Here is a 21,447-nt window from a genome sequence, read left to right as displayed (position 1 = left end):
ATTCCTCTCAGCTATGAATGACAGTCTTCTATGAAATGACTGCGCTCGCAGTGTTGTTTCCAGCAATCATTATGTTGCTACCTCCATCTGTTTGGCAAACCTACGGAGACCCACTCAGCGTGGCTCGGCACAGAGCGGACCACCCTGTGATGTCATCTGTTTATATCTCCGTGGGAAGAAAACGACAAATAGCTTTTTGGGAGTTCCAGTGCTGCATATTTACTCTGTGTCTCCTCATACTTGCAAAGAAGAAAAATGACAACAATTACTGCTATAAACTATTAGTCAACAAATATGAATGGAGTAAAGAAGCAATTGAGGTTAGGCTAGAAGTTTTATTCGGGGACGGCGTGGCGCCGTTGGGAAAGTGGCCGTGCCAGCAACCTGAGGGTTCCTGGTTCAATCCCCACCTACTACCAACCTTGTCATGTTCCTTTGTGTCCTTGAGCAAGACGCTTCACCCCTGCTCCTGATGGGTCGCCATCAGTGGGTGAATGTGGAAATAGTGTCAAAGCGCTTTGAGTACCTTGAAGGTAGACAAGCGCTATACAAGTATAACCCATTTACCATTTATTTCTGCCTGAATTATAACCAAGCAGTCCCCCAAAACTTTTTGGGCAATTTTATCCTTCTAACTTGATGGGAACAGTGGAGGAAAGCTTCTTTCTGTTCTAACAAGACTATGTCCTTAAATGCAAGGAGTCTCCACCCACCGGTAGGGAACATTTTCAGAAGCAAAACTTTGCATTTTCTTGTCGATTGGTAAATAATTATATTGAGTGTAATATAAATGAATCTCCATTTTTTAATATTGCCAATAAGAGACTATATTTAATTTGAAAAATAAGGTACAAAGAAACTGCTCAACACTCTGGTGTGAGAGAGGGATGGGGAAAGAGTATCACATGCTCGCATGATGGCTGATGGTGTGACCCCAAGGTGCAGAAACAGGTAGATGATGTGCAGGGAAAAAATGTTTTCTTATTAGGAACACCAAAATAAAGTTGCAACTATGGTAAAAAAAAAAAAACAACAACCCAAAAAACATATACGAGCAGTGTGCAGGAAATATGCAACACTTTACAACGCAATAAGCAATGAACCAGCAACATCTCCTGATTCACCAGTAGGGGACACTCCTTACTGCAAACATGGGGCAGGTGTCTCAAGGATTTGATTTATACTGCACTTATACTGCACAACCTGCTCAGTGGCCTTGTGGTTAGAGTGTCCGCTCTGAGATCGGTAGGTCGCGAGTTCAAACCCCGGCCATACCAAAGACTATAAAAATGAGACCCGTCACCTCCCTGCTTGGCACTCAGCATCAGGGGTTGGAATTGGGGGTTAAATCACCAAAAGGATTCCCGAGCGTGGCCACCTTCTGCTCACTGCTCCCCTCCCAGGGGGTGGAACAAGGGGATGGGTCAAATGCAGAGGGTAATTTCACCACACCTAGTGTGTGTGTGACTATCAGTGGTACTTTAACTTTTCTAGACACTCAAAGCGCTTCACAGAGAACTGAATACTCATCATTCATTCACTCCATACTCACACGTCGGTGGTGGTAAGCTACATTTGTGGCCACAGCTGCTGGGTAGACTGAGAGAAGCCTACGCCACCAAACATTCATTCACATTCCTACACCAGGGTTAGCAAAGGTGGGTGAAGTGTCTTGCCCAAGGACACAACAGCCGTGACCGGGATGACGGGAGCCGGAATCGAACCAGGACCCCTCAATTTGCTGGACGGCCGCTCTACCATCTGAGTCACTCCGCCGAGTACACCACAGCTCAAACCACAGGTAAAACGGCAGAGAGGAAGTGGAATAAACAATACGACCAAAACGCAGGAAAACGCACAAGTCCAACAGCAGATGAGAAATCATGAAAACAATTTGACTTAAAATGAAAAACAAGCATCCAAAAGTTTCTGCAATTACACACAAAAAAAACCTTGTTGCCACTCTTGCCCTAAAAACGCTGCGCCTGTCACACACACACACACAGACACGCACACACACACAGACACACACACACACACACACACACACACACACACACACACACACACACACACACACACACACCTACACACACACACACACACACACACACACACAACAAACCACCCTAATATCATCTTGTCTCCGGGAGACCAACTTCAGATTGTACTGATGGCATGTCAGTGGTTTTAATTAGATGTTGTGCTTTTCTTTGTTTTCTTTAAATGACGATAGCATTAGATTTGTGTATCGTATTACTGTGTCAGACATGAAGGGATATTTCGATCATGTTTTTATGCTGCCGATTCCCACATCAAACATCTACGAAAGCGATTGGCTGATACTGATCAAATGCATTAACTGTGCATTTTTGGATGTATTTATGCTAAGTACTATTGACAGTTTCATGTCATATTTTATATCAAAACAATCCTACAACTAGTTGCTTATTCTATTTCATTACATAGACTTTTTGATCAAAACAAAGTCAACAGTACACAATAAATAAACAAAAGCAAAAACTACAATCGACTGCTCATTTAAATCTTTTAGGTTTTGCCCTCAAAATCTTCCTGTGTCCAGGAAATTATTCCCTGAGGTAAACATTAACAAAAAAAAAAAAAAAAAAAAGTTTTCAGAAAACAAAATTAGCAAACGGATCACTGGCATATCAATCATATAATGATATCGACACCACCAATTTATGGATCTATCCGCTCTCCTCTAATGTGTGGTGTGTTAACTGGGACAAGGCTGACACAACCAGTTGTTGGTATATTAGTTGATTATATTTTACTTATATATTGTCACAGTTGTTGTGGCTGTGTTGCCATTTTAATACAAACGTAGAATATAATAGAATAGAAAGTACTTTATTGATCCCTGGGGGAAATTCAGCACCACAGTTCACTCACAATAGACAATAAACACTTGGGTATTCTTTACATGTGAATAATATAAATTCAGTCTATTATACAGCATTATTCACATGTGAAAAATATAAATAAGTTTTTGATTGATTGATTGATTGAAACTTTTATTAGTAGATTGCACAGTTCAGTACATATTCCGTACAATTGACCACTAAATGGTAACACCCGAATACGTTTTTCAACTTGTTTAAGTCGGGGTCCACAACGTTCTACATTTACAGTACATGTACAGTCAAAAGGAACATATGCATTATATGTATAGACACTATATACACTAGTACTGATTTGTGTTTTGATGTGATTATCTTGTATGCCTTATGAAGCAATAATGTAACACAATGCCCAAGATAAATGTCCTTAACGGGACAATAAAGTTTACCCTGACCCTGACCTGAGTTCCATCTATACTTCTTAAACTTTACCAAGGTGTTGTTTAAAGCTAGGTTAGCTTACCTATTAGCATTCCTGCTCCTGCTTGCTCTCCGCATGTAAAATGTTAAGCCTTGACTTCCAGTGATAATACTACTTGATAATGATTCTTAAGATATTAATACATTTCTCGTAACGGATTTGATTATTATTAGCTTAGGACAGGGGTCCCCAAACTATGGGCCAGTGTCCACAATATGGCCCGTGGAATGTCCCAAGTAATAAAAATGTATTAAAATTGTCCTGTCCAGTCACTCAATCAAATCATATTATTGATGTAGATGCCCATATCTGCTGTACCGATTTGCTTTACAAAAAGGAAGTATGGGATACTTCTCTTGTTTGTGATCGACATGAAAAGGCATTAAAAGCGATCGCATACTTCTTCATCAAAATAGTCCGATACTGATCATTGGCCGATTGATCAGCACAACCCTAGTAAAAACTCAATAGCCCTGATGCTAGTAGGGCTGCGGTGATTCATTGATTATTATGATTAGAAATAAGATTTGATTTATATTCTGTTGCTTGGATTAATCGTTTAAATGAGTGCAACTGATACAAATTGATCAAATCCAGACAAAATGGTGTGCAGACCCACATGGCTACTGCAATAGCTACTGCAATTATTAGTGTGCACATGTTAAAAGTGCAATTTCAATGTTGATGATGTGCATTTTTTGGAAAAGAAGAATGATGTTTATGGCAAGCCTTTTATGAAGTGTAGTTTATCGATTACTCGATTACTAAAATAATCAATACCTGCAGCCCCACCTGATACCAGGTAATCACAGAGATTGTAAAGTTAAACATCAGTTACCTCGGAACTTCAGCTGCTCTTCTGTGTAAATGGGACACAAATTGCCATAAAAGCTTATAATAATCTGAAAAGACATTGCAATGGATAAACGATACAGTTATCCAACAGCCAGGGCAGAGCGATGCTGATTGACATGAAAAGAACGATACAGAAGGAAGCAAATAACCGACCGCAGAGCAGTCCAGTAAACTCTTGGCTACAACATAATGTCTTGTTCATTTGATTACTGGATGAGAAGCCCCCAAGCACTGCAGCAGACCTCTTCTGGCACATAGCGAGGCTGTTAATGTCAAACACTCTTTTATAAAACCCCTGATACATACTGTATTCATGCTCACTGAAGACAAATGCACAAATAAAAGCTCATTACGCCACAACAAACTGTATTGTTTATATAAAGACACATGAATTGTTCGATGCTGAGAGTGCATTTCACCCCCCACAGCTTGTGTATATGTGTGAATTATACATGTGTATGCAACTTTACAAGACAATTAAAGCAGAATAAACCCCTTCACCCTTTCTTGTTGGATCAACTTTGGATGAAATGCATTATGGTCAACCAACGTAGTAGTAATTCTAACACAATGGGATAACAATGTGACAAATGTCATATTATGATACCACCATGACAACTCACCACATGCTCACATTAACACCTACTGAGGGTTTGGAGCAGAGGTGTCAAACTCGTTTTCATTGAGGGCCACATTGCAGTTATGGCTGCTCTCAGAGGGCCACATTTTACAGTGAATATTATATTAGTGTTGTCCCAATACCAATCTTTTGGAACCGGTAACAGTACCAAAATGATTTCGATACTTTTTGGTACTTTTCAATACTTTTCTAAATAAAAGGGACCACAAAAAATTTAATTTTTGGCTTTATTTTACCAAAAAATCTTACGGTACATTAAACATATGTTTCTTATTGCAAGTTTTCCTTAAATAAAATAGGGGATAGGTTGATTGGCAACACTAAATTGGCCCTAGTGTGTGAATGTGAGTGTGAATGTTGTCTGTCTATCTGTGTTGGCCCAGTGATGAGGTGGTGACTTGTCCAGGGTGTAAGCGCCTTCCGCCCGAATGCAGCTGAGATAGGCTCCAGTACCCCCAGCGACCCCAAAAGGGACAAGCGGTAGAAAATGGAAGGATGGAAATAGTGAACATAAAAGACAACTTGTCTTTTATTAGTAAGTAAGCAAACAAAGGCTCCTAATTTAGTCTGCTGACATATGCAGTAACATATTGTGTCATTTTCCATTCTATTATGTTGTCAAAATTATTAAGGACAAGTGGTAGAAAATTAATTATTAATCTATTTGTTCATTTACTGTTAATATCTGCTTAAATTCTCTTTTAACATGTTCTATCTACACTTCTGTTAAAATGTAATAATCACTTATTGTTCTGTTGTTTGGATGCTTTACATTAGTTTTGGATGATACCACAAATTTGGGTATCAATCCTATACCAAATAGTTACAGGATCATACATTGGTCATATTCAAAGTCCTCATGTGTCCAGGGACATATTTCCAGAGTTTATAAACAAAATATACATTTTTTTTTAAACGAAAGAAGATGTTGTGATGCCAAAAAATATCGACGTAATCATAGTAGTAGATACGCTCCTGCAATTGGTATCATTACAATGGATGTTAGGTGTAGATCCACCAATAGCGTTTGTTTACATTGTGAGCTACGGTGTGTAGTGAAGCATGTTTAGCTATTCCTCGTCCTGCAGGGATGATACTTGTAAGAAACATACTTTATTTGTCGCCATGGAGGCGAGGATTAGTGATTTAGAAGTAGCTAAAACAATGCCGACTGGGGCTGGACTTTAGCCGCTAGCTAGCTAGCCATGTCTTAAAGTACCTCTTCCTGAAGGCCTTTCAGTGTTATAACTTCACCTTTATCGTTAGTTTTTAAGCCTAAATGTGTCCGTTCTCCCTTTTCTGTCTACACACTGTGTCTGCTTGTAAGTACTCCGTGATTGTGTGCTGCCGAACATGCTCCTCTGCTTGTAAACCAGCAATGTCACGATGTCACGACGTGACGACGACAGAGGCGCGGGGGGGTGGTGGACCGGTACTTTTCAGAGACGGTATAGTACCCAATATGATTCATTAGTATCGTGGTATTATACTAATACCGGTATACCGTACAACCCTAATATATATATGTATATATATATATATATATATATATATATATATATATATATATATATATACCTGTGTATATATATATATATATATATATATATATATATATATATATATATATATATATATATATATACCTGTGTATATATATATATATATATATATATATATATATATATATATATATATATATATATATATATATATATATATATATATATATATACCTGTGTGTATATATATATATATATATATATACCTGTGTGTATATATATATATATATATATATATATATATATATATATATATATACCTGTGTGTATATATATATATATATATATATATATATATATTGCCTCATTATGTTATTACATAATTCCGAATGGATTTAATAATTCCAATGTTACGTACAAATTAATGAATAATGTACTCGCTATTTATTCTAACAAAAATATTTGGAATATATGTTAACCATACAGGGGTGTCGCAACTTTTTGAAACAAGGGTCCGCACAGTAAAAGTCTAAGTATGCGGGAACCATTTTGATGTATTTTTTTCATCCATTCATTGGCTATCGATTGTCCCTCTCTGGGTCACGTGGGGGCTGGAGCCTATCCCAGCTGCACTCAGTCGAAAGGCACAGTACACCATGGACATGTCGCCGCCTAATTGCAGGGCCGTCACAGATATATTTTGTAAAAACAATTGCTAAAACCGACATTTCATATGTTTGAAGACAACACTTATAAAGTAAAGTAAAGTAAAGTACCAATGATTGTTGAAATTAACCTCTGCATTTGACCCATCCCCTTGTTAACCCCCTGGGAGGTGAGGGGAGCAGTGAGCAGCAGCGGCGGCCACGCCCGGGAATCATTTTTGGTGATTTAACCCCCAATTCCAACCCTTGATGCTGAGTGCCAGGAAGGGAGGTAATGGGTCCCATGTTTATAGTCTATAGTTTCAGCTTTGTGTTATAGGTGACAGAGTGTACTATTATCAATTATTACACAGGTAAACAACAACATTAAAATAACAAAAAAGTATTGTAATGAGAAAAAGCAAAATTTTGATATTCCATCCATCCATCCATTTTCTACAGCTTGTCCCGTTCAGGGTCGCGGGGGGTGCTGGAGCCTATCTCAGCTGCATTCGGGCGGAAGGCGAGGTACACCCTGGACAAGTCGCCACCTCATCACAGGGCCAACATAGATAGACAGACAACATTCACACTCACATTCACACACTAGGGCCTATAAATAACTAATAATAACACCTTTTTTTAAATCTTTTTTTTGCGAAACAAAAAGAATATGTATACTTTGACTTTTCAGTACGAGACCCTTAATGGAAGAAGTTATTGATATCAAATCTTCAGCTTTTTTCACATTACATCACAATTTTTTTTACACACATTTTCACTGTTATTTTTTTTGTCCAACAGTATACTTCGGGCCAACAAAACTGGAGCTGGGGGCCACACTTTGGACACCCCCGTTTGTTAATATAATGTTTTTTGCATGGTCAGATTGTTCTCAAATTTTTTTATTTCATGCAATTGTTTGCAATAGATGCAATTCTTCTGTCAAAATTAAAGGAACAAATATGTCTTATCAACGCACATAATTTCCAGCCTTCCGTGGGCCACTTAAAACGATGTGGCTATCCACATTTGGACCCCGGGCATTGAGTTTGACGCCTTTGGTTTAGAGTTTCCACCTCAACACCTTAGCTTGTTTTGAAGTGAGGAGATCCTGCTTGAAGCCAGACTACACAACCCCATGGATGACATGCAGACTTGACACACAATTTGTTGCTCCGTGACTCCTTGCATGTTTATTTACAAGCACTTCCCATGCATGAAATGATTACGCTGGGTAAGCCGTTCCGTTTCTTCTGCTGTGGCGTCCTTGCCGAAAGCTGTGTGGCAAACTGCAAGGTGTCAGACTTTTCAGATATGTGTGAATTCGGGAATTTGGCGAGGAAACCGGGCAACTTGTGAGGGGGCTTTGTTCTTTTGCAGCTTGTCATAAGCCCTTTTGGGCGTACGATCCAACGCTAAGGTCAGACCACCAAGTGGGCCGGTGTGGAAGTTAACGCCCACGGCATACTCTAAACTTGGACCCCGGGTCCTGTCACATAAAATGAGGAGGATCTGAGACGGTCATTAATGCATAAAGACCATTTATTGTGTGTTGATGTCAGCGCTTTGGACGCCGAGTGATGTCATGAACAATCTCTTGAGTCGAACTCACACAAAGTGACAATAACGTCAAGCATGGGAGGAGAGTGCATGGTTTGTATGAAAGAAATATGAAATAGCTCATGTTTCGCTGATATTAAAATTGGTCTGGAGGAGATTGCATTTACTGTTTAAAATCGTGAAGAAAAAAAAATCTGAGATAACCCGGCCAAGCAACCCAACTACAGATGGATGTGTTTGTAGAAGCAGCAGCCTTGACGTTTGAATATTACTCATTTGGGAATTGTTACGGCTTTGAATATCTGCTGAGCTGGAGAAAGTATCAAGCAGTGAATTCCGGAAAACTACAGTTTTTACTTCTTTCATATCATGATAGCATGAAAGTAAGCTTGCACTTTATGGAGCACTGCTCTACTTTGAAGTTGTTGAGGAATGATAGATGTCACTTTGGCGGTTTTCTCTAACATTCCGTTGATCAACACGTGCACTGCTCTGTTTGTGCTAGTGTCCATTCATTCAAAAGGTAATTTATGTCCAGTTATGTCAAAGGCCGCATTAATGCACAGGCTTACCTGGGCTGAAGCCCGAGGGCCCCACTCAATCAGGGACCTCCGGGCTTGATGGCGGAATGTAATGATTGGTGTTCATAGCTGTTCATCACAAACAGCTCAGCTTTGTGTCGTGATTGTTTGTGTTTGTTACCGCTGTTCCGAGCGGGGCGCGAACCCAGGTCGCCAGTGTGAGAGGCCAGCGTACTGCCAATGAGCAAAAAGCACTTTTGTTGAAGTTGACTCTAACCACAAGGCCACCTGCTCAATGGCCTTGTGGTTAGAGTGTCCGACCTGAAACTGGAAGGTCGTGAGTTCAAACCCCTGGCCGAGTCATACCAAAGACTATAAAAATGGGACCCATTGCCTCCCTGCAGATGTGGGGTCCCCACATCTATGGTCCCCTCCAGGGTTTCTCATTGTATCCCATTGGGTTGAGTTTTTTCTTGCCCTGATGTGGGATCTGAGTGATGTTGTTGTGGCTTGTGCAGCCCTTTGAGACACTTGTGATTAAGGGCTATATAAATAAACTTTGATTGACTTTGATTGATTGAGCAACGGGCACTCCCCTCTTTTCTAATTGGTCACTTTAAAGGCCTACTGTCTCCTGTTCGGAGTCAATCCGAGGCAGTCTATTGTGTCTCCCTTCTTGTGTATTTAGTACTTTTAATATACACGTTTTACACTGCAAACTATTAAACTGTGTAAAAAAAAATCGCAATATTTTACAACTTCTGACAACGTGATGTCATTATCTATTGTTTCTTTGGCAACATGTTTTTTTCTGGATAAAAAGCTCCCCAGGCAGTTGAAATGTTGCATTACGTAGACCTACTGTATTTAGGTTAAGGTAGATAATTTATCGATGCGGTCATAATCCTCAAGGACAGTTTGGACTGAGGGTTATTATTATACTGTTTTGGTGTTACTTGTGTCCCTGATGGGCAATCAGGACACACCTCTCCCTGGTTGCCAATCAGAGTGTTTTTATGTTGTTCTTCTGCAGAAGACTTGACCATTGTTTGCTATCCCAACAAGTGTAGACTCTTTTGTGCACTTCCGAGCCACACTTGCTCTCATTGACTACATTTTTACCTGCCATCTCTGCATCCGGGGGTCATGCTCCAACTTTGCTTGCACAAACCTGACGGATGCTCTGATGTCGTAGTGCCAGAGAGTGTGATGCCCTCACCATGTGATCAAATGTGTGTTATTTTAGTGTTATTATTGTTACAGAATAGGTTATTTTGTCTAAACTTTAGACTTTTTTAGAGGGGACACAGTAAGTTTCTTCGGATTGGCTCTGATTAGTACACAGTAGGCCTTTAAAGAGAAACTCCACTTTTTTTCGCAACACCTATGTGAAACCAGAACCAAATTATCTTTTCTGTGTATTTTAAATTGTAAAAAAAAAAAACGCAAGTACCATTCAAAACCAGTAACAACACTCCATTTACATGCCGCGACTGGCATATTAACCTAGTATTAGCAACATTGCTATCATAAGCGCTAATGCCAAGGAACTACTTTTAGTAACCTTGGTACCTTGGTCACTGAGGCAACTGGCTTATGCAAGTATTGACATACTGATGTGTGCTAGATCATAAATCAAGCCTCACACCTGTATAGAAAAAGGTTGCGTTCAATAGCCGAGACGTTGGTCTACTTTGAAATTCAACTTAGACCTGAAGACATCATGAGGAAGACGCGTAAAGACGCTTTTTTGCTCCCAGCTTTATTTACCTGAAGCATGAGGATTATGATGAATTCATCATCTAAACGAGGAACACAAGCATTGTGCTGAAAGATGTAAAGATTATGTCAGTCGGCATCCCAGTGAGAGCAGAATTTGTACAGTAAGTGATTGTTTTATTTTGTTCCTACTTTGTATTTCCTGCTTAGCACTTAGCAATAGTGCTACATGATGCTTAGTGTTTCACTATAGCATGAACAGTAGTTGTTAGTGAAAGAAATAGCAAATGTTGAGATGCGAGGCATAATATGGTCAAAATACAGTAAATATTACATGGTATTACGAATGCACCTGTTACTTTGTTACATAATACATGTATATAAAACGTTGTTGGAGGTTTTTAGGTGTTTTTTAGAGGGCTTTATTGGCGGAATAGATGGAATCTATATTACCTGTTAGCACAGCAGCTTTAATAGTAGTTTTGTTACTAAAATGAATACAATTTTCAAAGCATACATTCAGATGACTTAATAGCGTGTGTTGAAGACAGCTTGGAAACATTTGAACAGCAACTGCGTAGAATATGGAATCACGCAGGAAGCACTGGAATGTGGTGATGTATCATAGCCTTCCGGCCACAAGCTGCAATAACTCGTATAAATGTTATGTAAGTATAAAGGCCATAAAGTAGTGTTATTTCTTCTGAGCATGTGTATGTACAGTATGTGCACTGCACACAGGGTGATAGGAACAATCCCTGTGGGCAGAGGCCCAGTTTCCAGGCCTAACGGAACGTAAAAAGATGTAACGGTGTAATAAATGCACTGTATGAATTGAAATCTATGGTCAAGCCTATTTCAGCAGTACTCAGCAGAGACCTTAGGTACTAGAAAATGTGTGTGTGCGTGCGTGCGTGCGTGCTGGATTGCAGGATGCATTTAAAAAGCATTAAATGTAGAAATGGGCCTCCAGACAGTTGATGCAGGATGGTGGAGAATATAACTTTTGGATGCTTTATTGGCTGAGATATTTTGTACTAAAGAGTCTATCTCATTCAGTTTACTTGGTTCAGCTTCTTCCTGATTTGGTTTCATCTCCTTAATGCTTGGTTTCTTTTTACCGTTTTGAATATGAAATGACAAAGAAGTTAGTGTTGTCCCCATACCAATATTTTGGTACTGGTACCAGTACAAAAATTATTCGCGGGGCGGATTTTGGACGCTGACGGGCCGTAGTTTGGGGACCCCTTGTGTAGGGCCTGGCAATTTTTAGGAAGCCTCATTTTGCATGTAAAACATCAACAAATTAATGACATGTTTTATCCCAATTGTATTCGTAGCACCTTCCTGCAAGAGAAATTCAATTTTCCTGAGGGAACTCTCATGAAGGAATCAATAAAGTAGACTTTTCAAATTTTGTATAACATTTTCAGCTTTTTGTCATTACGTTACATCTTTTTGCTCTTTTTTTTTATTACATTTTAACTGTTTTTTTTCCCCCAGCATGTTGCGGGCCAACACAACACAGACAGGATCAGATTGACTTATAGCCACGTGAAGTAGAATTCTTACTTCATGCCAATTTATTTCAGAAATCAGACTATTTTAGGGCATGGAAACCGACTGACTAACTTTCCTTTCCCTCCTGCATGTCGTAGGGGTTACAGTGTGCTGTTGTGCACACACTGCAACCCTCCTTCACGTGATTGGAATCAGACGGACAAGGCGCCAACTGGCGGACGTAAAATCTCACAACATGACAGGGAGTTGATTGTGACTATCTATTTTACTTCACCCTGCAAAAGTTATGTTTATAGTTACGCTTGCAATGATTCAAACCCTATTGGGAATACAATAGAATACAACCGAAACCATTGAAATATTTCAACGGATTCAGCTATCACTAGTGGTCACTATTTTTTTGATTTTTTTATTGAACAGATGTACAGTGTATCCAGAAAGTATTCACAGCGCTTTACTTTTTCCACAATTTGTTATGTTACAGCAGAAATCCAAAATGGAACAAATTAATTTTTGTCCTCAAAATTCTACACACAATACCCCATAATGACATTAGGAAAAGGTGTGTTTAAAACATTTTGCAAATTGATTAAAAAATTACAAAAAATCACATATGTATTCACAGCCTTTGCTCAATACTTTGTTGATGCACCTTTGGCAGCAACTACAGCCTCAAGTCTTTTTGAATACGATGCCACAAGCTTGGCACACCTATCTTTCGGCAGTTTCGCCCATTCCTCTTTGCAGCACCTCTCAGGCTCCATTAGGTTGGATGGGAAGTGTTAGTTTTCATCCAGGATGTCTCAGTACATTCCTGCATTCATCTTAGTCTAGTCATGGAGGTGACCAAGAACTGGACAACATTCCTCTGTGGAGACAGGAGAACCTTCCAGAAGGACAACCATTTCTGCAGCAATCCGCCAATCAGGCCTGTATGATACAGTGGCCAGACGGAAGCCATTTCTTAGTCAAAAGTTTGCATCTGAAAAATCCTCAGACCATGGGAAACAAAATTCTGGGGTCAGATGAGACAAAGATTGAACTCTTTTGGCGTCATCTTTAGAGGAAACCAGGCACCATTCATCACCAGACCAATACCAACCCTACAGTGAAGCATGGTGGTGGCAGCATCATGCCCCTGGAGGGTGGTTTTCAGAGGCAGGAACTGGGAGACTAGTCAGGATACAGGGAACGATGAACACAGCAATGTACAGAGACATCCTGGATGAAAACGCAATAAAACGCTTTGAGTAGCTTGAAGGTAGAAAAGTGCTATACAGGTATAACCCATTTAATCCATTCAAATGTATTTAAAATCAACGCTTGAGAAGTGATGCAAAGAGGAATGGGCCAAGCTGCCCAAAGGTAGGTGTGCCGAGCAAATACTTGAGGCTGTAGTTGCTGCCAAAGGTGCATCAACAAAGTGTTGAGCAAATGCAGTGAAAAAAACAACAACTTCTCACAATGTCATTATGGGGTATTGCATGTAGAATTTTGAGGACAAAAATGAATGTATTCCATTTTGGAATAAGTCTGTAACATGACAAAATGTGGAAAAAAAAAAGTGAAACGCCGCAAATATTTTCCGGACACACTGTAATTTACAATGGGGTGATGAATAAGTTCAAGTTCAAATTCCGCTGTCGAACGCCTGGGGACATCTTCATTTCGATGGAGCTTTTTTTGTGAATGAGTAATAGTGAAGGCAGGATGAAGGAGCCGAGCGATTCAAAAAGAAGGCGGAGAGAGCTGCACTGTTCAGACTAAACAGTGAGAAAGTGGGTTGGAATTAGCAGAAAGGGGGCAGGGGGGCGGGCGCCTAAAGAGGGGAGGCGGGTGGCGGGGAGGCACTGTGGTGGAGTTGGCTTTCCTCTGTGTCCACTGTGGTCCGCGGTTAAGGGTTCTGGCAAATGACACTCATGTCAGCTGGGAAGTAATCTTATCGCAGACGTTTGTCTGTGTTTAAATTTTGTGCGACACGTGTAAATATAGCACTTTGGTAACGGTATCCCTCAAAATACAGTACAGGCCAAAAGTTTGGACACACCTTCTCCTCATTCAATGTGTTTTCTTTATTTTCATGACTATTTCCATTGTAGATTGTCACTGAAGGCATCACGACTATGAATGAACACATGTGGAGTTATGTACTTAACAAAAAAAAGGTGAAATACCTGTAAACATGTTTTATATTCTAGTTTCTTCAAAATAGCCACCCTCTCATTACTACTTTACACACTTTTGGCATTCTCTCGACGAGCTTCAAGCACACCTGTGAAGTGAAAAAAAGACATTTCAGGTGATTACCTCTTGAAGCTCATGGAGAGAATGCCAAGAGTGTGCAAAAAAATAATCAGAGCAGAGGGTGGCTATTTTGAAGAAACTAGAATATAAAAAATGTTTTCAGTTATTTCCCCTTTTTTTTGTTAAGTACATAACTCCAGATTCATAGTTTTGATGCCTTCAGTGACAATGTAAATAGCCATGAAAATAAAGAAAAAGCATTGAATGAGAAGGTGTGTCCAAACGTTTGGCCTGTACGGTAAATGCATATGTTAGTTAGCATTTAGTGCATGCACCGTACATGCCTCATAACAGACCACAGACTACACACAACAATAACTCCATTGGTAAAAATCCACACTCACATTTCAAGTACCGTATTTTTCGGACTATAAGTCGCAGTTTTTTTCATAGTTTGGCCGGGGGTGCGACTTATACTTAGGAGCGACTTATGTGTGAAATTATTAACACATTACCGTAAAATATCAAATAATATTATTTAGCTCATTCACGTAAGAGACTAGATGTATGAGATTTCATCGGATTTAGCGATTAGGAGTGACAGATTGTTTGGTAAACGTATAGCATGTTCTATATGTTATAGTTATTTGAATGACTCTTACCATGTTATGTTACGTTAACATACCAGGCACGTTCTCAGTAGGTTATTTATGCATCATATAACGTACACTTATTCAGCCTGTTGTTCACTATTCTTTATTTATTTTAAATTGCCTTTCAAATGTCTATTCTTGGTGTTGGGTTTTATCAAATAAATTTCCCCAAAAAATGCGACTTATACTAAAGTGCGACTTATATATGTTTTTTTCCTTCTTTATTATGCATTTTCGGCAGGCGCGACTTATACTCCGGTGCGATTTGTACTCCGAAAAATACAGTATATTTAAGCAACTTTTTGATGCTACTTGTTAAATCCAACCTGGGTCTGTCTTATGTCACTCAGATGCTTAAAACAATGCTATTCTGCTTGTAAGACAACCGTCTGACAGCTAACTGGTTGAAAATACTATTGATATCATCTTGGATATCACACTGGCAAAGGGATTAAGAAAAAAAAATCAGCTCCAAGAATTAATGTAAATGACAACATTGGGTTGTTTTGATTAAAAAAGGAAGCTTACAAAGCACCAGTTCATGTAGTAACTGGGTTATTTTGCAGCATACCGTCAATCTTTAACCTCAGCAGTGTCATCAGTGTGACTCACAATGAGGTGGTGAAGCGCTGCACAACCTTACTGGCCTCCAGGAAGTCAAAGTAATTGTGCATTTCCTTGTTTCAAGTCAAGAGGTAGCAAGGTGAGATGTGTATGCTGGTTAAAAAAGCAAAGTTGCATGTGGTCCCAAATAATAGGAGGCCTTTGCGATGATAATAATAATAATTTCCATCCTTCTGACTGGCACCGTTTCACTCTTACTGTTTGGCTGCAGTGCTGCCTTTGTCGTACTTTTGTACAAAAGAAATGAGCTAGGTGGTGATGTATGTAGTATGCAGTTGTGACCGAGCAGCCCCCTCGGGCCCGTGCAATGAAGGGACCCTCACACACTAATGGCACGTGAGCCCTAATGGGGACCAGTCATGGAATGCCTTACTCTTTTAAACTGCTTTCTGCTCTATTTGGATGCACATCCTGTAACACTGATGAGCTGCGTATTTGACTGTGAACAAGACTTCTAACACTCTCTTGCAATAACACACATCTGCAGTGCATTGCTGCATGGGAAAGTACTTTCTGTGACACCAGGCTGCAAACTCCCCCGAGGGCTAATATGAGAGGGACAATATGTTAGCATTCATTTGGTTTAGGTCAATATGCAAAGATGACAAAAACTGCACACGGACATATTGACAAGAGTTTAGTGGTGTATTGTCTCTTAGAACGCTGAAGAATGGTCCCAAACAGAAATCGCACAAACATCATACAACGCATACAACGTTTGTTTGTTTTTAAATGCTGCAATTGTGTTGCAATATTCCAAAAAAAAAAAGCAAAATAAAAATTCTGCAACTGACAAAAACACACACGACTAACAAAAATGCTGCAAATGGGATGTCTTCATGTTAACATTAGTTAGATAAATACTTTACTGTCAGTGTAACAAAGACACAAAGTTGGTGTGTAATCATGGTATCTTTTGATGGTGCAGTTTTTATGTTTAAATGCATGTTTTAAACTCCACAGGACAAAGGCTGATGTTGTTGTCTTTTCGGTACATTTTGCTGTATTTTGGGGCATCATTTTTGTTGTGTAACTCCCTTATACATGATTTTTCCCAGGATGGGGTTCTTTTTGTTCATTTTTAAATTTGAACGCCCAATACTCATTCAAGACTCTAAGCCAAATAGGATATACAAGCCCTTCAGTTTTCAAGGGGCATAAAACCATTTTGGATTCCTATTTTTGGCTCGAATGTCTCAACTTCAGTCCTCTTCAAATCTATAAAAAAAAAAATCTATATTTTTGTCAATTTTATTTCAACCCTTTAAAGGTCTTTTGATCAATTGATGTCACCGTTGTCTATTAGTATACATTTTTGTTTTAATTTACAAATTTAAACCTGTGACAGTATTTTACCAAAAGACCTACACTATGTCAAAATTAAAATATATATACATTTTGTTTAGGACTGAAGTTCATTGAGACATTTTAGCCAAAAAACAGTTTAAAACATGTAAGTAAGACAAAAAATGTTGATCACTACAAAAACTTAAAGACTTGTATGTCTTGTTTCACTTTGAAGATAATTAAAATGCCCCCAAAGGGTTAATTTGCAGCATTTCCATATTGCATTTGTTTCATTGTAATTGTGTTTTTGGATCGTTTAGAGAAGCCACGCTATTCTTATAAGTTAACATAATACACATTTATCAACCACTAACTGTCTATTATGACTACCAAAGTGGATGAGAAGTCATTTCTTTAAATTATTAAACACAATCTGTATAAACAGCAACCAAACGTGGTCTAAATGAAATGTCTTGAACTGCGCGCGCATTTAATGACGTAAACGGCATCCGAACGAAGCCCTCCCATTGGCGCATACGTCTCTAGCGAATGACGTAATGCTGCGTTCAGGGACTGGTTTTAATTACCGTTTAGTTATGAATGAAAATGAGTTGGGTTTTTTTGCGCTGACATTGTTTTACGCGCACGCACAGCTGGCGAAGACCCACACAATTTAGACTTCTAATGAGACTTTTTGCAGTTTCAGAAAGATTTGGAACGTTTTGAAAAGGATGTGATTATAAGGAAGAAACATTTTATTTCATTGTAAAATCAGCCTATAATGCACTTTTACGCATGTGCGCTCTTTTAGACAACTAAACTGTGAACGTCATCTATGTTTTCCGAGTCAAACATGGTCAAATACGGCTTGTTAGAGGCAGCAACATAACGATGGCAGTGATGATGCCACCTACCTTGAGGCAGCAGCTGCTGCAGGGGGAAAAGATGCGGTCAACTCCGGTGGTGTGTCAAAAAATTTTCACCGGATAACTGTGAGACTCTCATGGATCCTCTCAAATGTGCTTTGAAAGAAAAAAAAAAAAGTTCTTGAAGTTAGACGCTCAAGAATATTGACCGATTTGTGCAGTCAGCATCCTTGCAACGCGTGGTCTAGCCAACATGTCAGTCAACTTTGGCATCATCCAGATAGAAAAGCATAAATAAACGTATACAAATCATAAATATGTTCCCCATCAATCATATTCTCAAAACATGGGAAAAAAGGGCAGCTGTCAGATTTGACAGCATCATTATTTTAAATAGAAGGTCAAAACAAAACAAAGAAAAGTTTATGCAAATTGTGCTTGTTCGTCTCTGTGGGCATGTGAGAATAATCTTCCCCAGCAGCATCCAAGAAGAAGTGGCCCCAAAGTCGTGTTTCAGCTGCCCCAGAGCCCTTTTTACCGGCTTGCACCAGGTTGGCCTGTTGTTTTAATAAGAGGGGGAGGTTTTTGGGGGTGTGTGAGGAGGAGGAGGAGAGGAAAGCAAGAAGGAGAGAGAGAGAGAGAGAGACCCACTCATTCAAGATCATTGAGAGAGGAAAAGAGGGGGAGGGAGTGAGAGGGAGGATGTCTGTGCCTTGTCTGGCACTTAAAAAAGTGGATTTTGTTTTCCTCATCAATTAGCTCCTTGAAAAAGTGTATACTGTCTGATGTCCCTATTAAATGGAGATGAGCAGTGTGAGTATACAGGGACTGTCAGTGATGCTGCAGTGATCACAGATGTCTTGTTAAATGGTCAGGGATATAACTTGGCCACATGCAGCTGGATGTGGAGATATAACAGTGCAGTCATCTGTGGGAGAAATGCAGCTGCAGTCGTTGCAGCTGGACCCTTGGTCACGTGATGGCGCAGTTGCAAGCTTTTGTCAGCAGGCAGTGCTGTGCAACTCAGAACCATGGAGTCTGAAATAGTCCTGCAGCTACAAGTGCTTACTGGGCGGGAGTCACTCAGTGATGCAATAGCTGTATGAAAATGCTGAGACAGTAAAAAAAAGTTTGTGCAATTGCTTTTTATGCTCCATTCCTGTCAAGTTTGAAACAAATGTGCGTGTCTGTTGTTGGTGTGAAAGCATGGGATTCTCTAAAGAAAGACTTAAAAAGTTGCAAAAATATTTTTGAATTTAAAAGGACTTACAAAAAGACAAAACTGGAATTATATCAAACTGATTTTTGATTTTGATTGGACGCGTCATTGTGAAAATGCTTAAATGAAAATTAAAAAGTATGTTGGAGTTTGGGTGTTGGTGGAGGGAACAGTGATAAAGTCTTCTAAATAATTTGTTTTAAAAAAAAAGGGGGCGGATAAATATAAGAATATTATTCTTCAATCTGCTCCTTTCTGATCATGGAAATGTATAAGAAACACAAAACAATGGAAGTGTGAAGTGTAAATGGCTTGGATATATGCATTTTCATGAAAGGAATAAAAAGAAATGGTGATGATGATGATGTCAATTGTGTTGGAACTGTGCTAAGTAGGCTTTTTACTATACACAATATCCAGTATGAGCTGAGGTGAAAACTTTGCCTGCTCAAAGACATGACACCTCTCTCTGGGCTTAATAAAACAGGCAGGAGTGACACTTTTCATTAGTAACGTCATGGTAACTGTGACATTAATGGCGGGGATACTTGTAACTCAAATTATTGCTTGCAACTTAAAGCATAACAATTAGCCGAGAAACAGCTCTGATCTCAAAACACTCTTAAGTTGGGGCACTCTTAAGTTGAGGTATGTGTAACATGGTCAATTATGTCATGTAAATAATGTATTATATAATGTTTTATTATTGTTGTAATTACACAAAATGTGTAAGTTACGTGTAAATGCCTGAAGGTTGTTTGATGTTTTGTCAATGTGGAACCATTGTCTTGTTGTCCCTCCTACTGCAATAATTGCTGTGACACCTGTCTCTTTGGACACGCCTTCCTACTTCCCCTTTGTCCACGATAACGGGGAGAGGTAGGCGTCCACGTGACGACAGAAAAGCATTTATATTTTCGTTAAGAACTTGAGTTCATTTTCTTGTTCTACATGCACCTGGGGATAGGTTGATTGGCAACACTAAATTGGCCCGAGTGAGTGTGAATGTTGTCTGTCTATCTGTGTTGGCCCTGTGATGAGGTGGTGACTTGTCCAGGGTGTACCCCGCCTTCTGCCCGAATGCAGCTGAGATAGGCTCCAGCACCCCCCGCCACCCCAAAAGGGACAAGCGGTAGAAAATGGATGGATGGATGGATGTATTGTTATATTTGTGTAGGGGCTTGACGATTGGCAGAAAATTACTGACAACAATTGTATTCTCTGTATTACCAGGTATGTTTTTATTTCACTGTTGTACGAAACTTGCCCTTTTGTCCACGATAACGGGAGAGGGGCTTGACGATTGGCAGAAAATTATTGACAACAACTGTTTTCTCTGTATTATCAGTAACACAAGTAAAGTATGGCTGAGCGGCAACCCCTGGTGTCGGTCATGTTCATTCTACACACAATGCAGAAGACGAGACCACCGGTTACATATGAATATATACAGTATATATATATACAAAACCAGTGAAGTTGGCACGTTGTGTAAATCGTAAATAAAAACAGAATACAATGATTTGCAAATCCTTTTCAACTTGTATTCAATTGAATAGACTGCAAAGACAAGATACTTAACATTCGAACTGGTAAACTTTGTTATTTTTTGCAAATATTAGCTCATTTGGAATTAGATGCCTGCAACATGTTTCAAAAAAAGCTGGCACAAGTGGCAAAAAAGACTGAGAAAGTTGAGGAATGCTAATCAAACACTTATTTGGAACATCCCATAGGTGAACAGGCTAATTGGGAACAGGGAACAGGTGGGTGCCATGTTTGGGTATAAAAGCAGCTTCCGTGAAATACTCAGTCATTCACAAACAAGGATCGGGCGAGGGTCACCACTTTGTGAATAGTTGAACAGTTTAAGAACAACATTTCTCAACAAACTATTGCAAGAAATTTAGGGATTTCACCATCTACGGTCCGTAATATCATCAAAAGGTTCAGAGAATCTGGAGAAATAACTGCATGTAAGCAGCAAGGCCGAAAACCAACATTGAATGCTTGTGACTTTTATACCCCTCAGGCGGTACTGTATCAAAAACTGACATCAGTGTGTAAAGGATATCACCAGATGGGCTCAGGAACACTTCAGAAAACCACTGAAAACATCTGTAAATGCAAGTTAAAACTATATTATGCAAAGCGAAAGTCATTTATCAACAACACCCAGAAACGCAGCTGGCTTCGCTGGGCCCGAGCGGACTGATGGAAAGTGGAAAAGTGTTCTGTGGTCTG

At 39.4% G+C, this 21,447-nt stretch overlaps 1 protein-coding gene across 1 annotated transcript in view; it reads right to left on the bottom strand.

The window, feature by feature from the left end:
• has2 (hyaluronan synthase 2) overlaps positions 1 to 18,156 on the bottom strand; it is a 31,563-nt gene extending 13,407 nt beyond the window's left edge. The window contains exon 1 of the mRNA XM_062064314.1: positions 18,033 to 18,156. The gene's annotated coding sequence lies outside the window, so the exon portion shown is untranslated. The remainder of the gene's footprint in view (positions 1 to 18,032) is intronic.
• Between the last annotated feature and the right edge of the window lie 3,291 nt (positions 18,157 to 21,447).

This window comes from Entelurus aequoreus, linkage group LG11, assembly GCF_033978785.1.
Source record: "Entelurus aequoreus isolate RoL-2023_Sb linkage group LG11, RoL_Eaeq_v1.1, whole genome shotgun sequence".
NCBI classification, from domain to species: Eukaryota; Metazoa; Chordata; class Actinopteri; order Syngnathiformes; family Syngnathidae; genus Entelurus; species Entelurus aequoreus.
Note: the sequence above shows the minus strand (reverse complement) of the source record. Positions and strands in the feature narration are given on the sequence as shown.